General features: G+C 36.9%; 1 non-coding gene across 1 annotated transcript; it reads left to right on the top strand.

Annotated features, from left to right (window-relative positions):
• The first annotated feature begins 2137 nt into the window (after positions 1–2137).
• On the top strand, positions 2138–2241 carry LOC123630919. The gene has a single exon (XR_006732850.1). It is a non-coding gene; the product is annotated as a small nucleolar RNA U13 (small nucleolar RNA).
• The last annotated feature ends 307 nt before the right edge of the window (positions 2242–2548 follow it).

Below are 2548 nucleotides of genomic sequence, written 5' to 3'. Positions count from 1 at the left end.
ACTCCCCTTTGTTCAATTATGTTTAGGACATACTCTGAATGAGTAGCTAGAGTAATCTCCACTTTTATGATTGCTGGCTAGTTATTTGAGTACTCCTATTGCTATTCCAGAAATAGTGGGCATTTCAAGAGAAAGCAGAGACCAATATCTGCAGGAAACATTAGACATTTAGGAAGAAAAATGTGCCCAAAGAAATCCAGGGTGCTTCACAACTCACATTCAGGTCCTGTGATATTTCCCTCCTTTCCCCAACGTGAATATTGTATCCCACCTGGTCTTAAGTGCTTGCCATTGTTTGAAAACAGATGATCCATTCCTATCTCTGTACCGTATCTCACACTATTTATTTTTTGCACTAGCTTCCCCTACCAGTAACCATTGCTATCCAGTGTGGGGCACTTATTATATCAGGTTCTGGGTTGGGTGCATTAACCAATTTAATTCTCAAGTAAGCTTACAAGATAGGTATTATGCACTGTATGTTTGTGTCCCCTACCCCCATTCATATGCTGAGCCCTAACCCCAAGAGGGTGCTACTAGGAAGTAGGGCCTTGGGAGATGATTCAATTTAGATGAGATCATGAGGGTGGAGCCCCAATTTTTGCTCCCTGTGCTTTAGTAGTAATTAGGAATTTAGCAACAATTAGATACATAACATATTTCAAATACAATCTTTGAATCACTAGGACTTCTTTGATTTTTCATTAAAAATGTCATCCTATTGTTAATGAACCTGCAAGGGTGGTTCTTTCTGTTGCTTATTGCACAGAAAGCCAATTACTGAGACAATGAGGACTGTCAAGGAAGAAAGGATTGCGAGGTGTCAACTGGAAGGTGGGAGGAATGGGCTGCCTCAAATCTGCCTTCCCAACCAATGGGGTCAAGGGTTTTTCTGGAGGTGAAATGAATAATGCACGAAGGGAGTGAGCATCATTACATGTTTGGGGTTCTAGTACATACATTACATGATAAAAAAATGGCAGATAAGTCTCTCCCAGGGTGGGGATTTTAGTAGTATAATGAACTAGGGGTTAATATTGGTCATTCTTTTAGCCTTATGCACAGGCAGGATGCAGGGAGTAGGCTGTTCAGCAGGTCCCTGGGCATAATCTGTGGTGGGGTGTTGCTTATCAGTCAAACAGGTGGTATAAGTCTTTGTAGTTATCTTGTGGCTGCAAGGAGGTTCCATCGTTTCTGGGAAATTCAAAAGGGAATGCATCAATGCAATAGAAAGTTACAAAGTTCTGGTCAGCAAATCTTGCTGGCCTGAAACATAAGAGAACTATGAAAAAAAACTATAAAAAAAGTTTTCTTGCTTGTGGAGCTGATTACACTATGCCAGTCAATACAAGAACTAAAGGTTGAAATTGAGAAGAATCTCATAAAATGTATATTTCAGATTTGTTTCAGATAGGTACTTATCTTCAAAAACTAAGTTTTCACTTCCTTTCTCCTTTGAAGTTGAATTTTACCGCAATCATTGATATGTTTTCAAAGTCAATAGAATCATGTTTGGTGCTCTAGCCTATGTCTGGACACAAAACTTTCAGAGATACAGTTTCTGTGGTGCTAAAGGATGAGGAGGAAATTAAGTGTATGAGTGCATTTTTAATTTAAATTTTAGTTCCATGAAAGCTCTTAAACTGTATAGCATTTATGCTCAGATGAATGAGTCTGACTAATGAGATTTGGGGCATAATTTAAACAGAATTGAAGATGTAATGGTGGTAGGGGGGTAGTAGGTATACTTTTGGTAAGTGATAAAACTAATAAGTTTTCTTACACAATGGTTGCAAACATCTGAGGAAAAGGACATTCTTTGTCTTAATTTTTTGCTCCAAGTAAAGACCTATTTTGTCACTTTTACTGAAATATATACAATCATTTCTGTTTTAATTCAACAGGCTCTTTGGAAATTTATATAAAAGCACAAAAATATAAACTTCATTTATTAAAAATAACATTTCTTTTGTTAGTTTGTTATTACTAAATTTATTATCATAATGGAAACATCAAATGATGCAGACCAGCAGAAAGGACCTAAAATCAGTGACATTTTGATGCATATTCTTTCAGACACTTTACTGTAATACAGTTTTGTTCTCTACTTTTTTCCTTACAACTCTTTTACATGCTGATTCTTTTGTGGTTCATAAGCATGATGATTGGGTTTGCATGCTCATGTGTGAGATGTGCCTTCCTCAAACTTTGTTACGATGTCGGCACATTACCCATCTGATGTTGGGGGGAAAATATTTTACATGTTAATAAGTACATACTACCACATAGTTTTAATTGACTATACAGTATTTCATTATGTATGTGTGTCCTAACTTAACAATCTCTTTTGTTGAAAGTTTAGGGGTCTTCAAACTATACTACAAGGCTGCGGTTCTTAAAACTGCCTGGTATTGGCACAAGTGCAGGGACATAGACCAGTGGAACAGAACAGAAAATCCAAATATAAAACCATCCTCATATAGCCATCTAATCTTTGACAAAATAGACAAAAACATACTCTGGGGACAAGAATCCCTATTCAATGAAT

The sequence above is a fragment of the Lemur catta genome, chromosome 1, assembly GCF_020740605.2.
Source record: "Lemur catta isolate mLemCat1 chromosome 1, mLemCat1.pri, whole genome shotgun sequence".
Taxonomy (NCBI): Eukaryota; Metazoa; Chordata; class Mammalia; order Primates; family Lemuridae; genus Lemur; species Lemur catta.
This window is presented reverse-complemented; position numbering and strand designations above follow the sequence as displayed.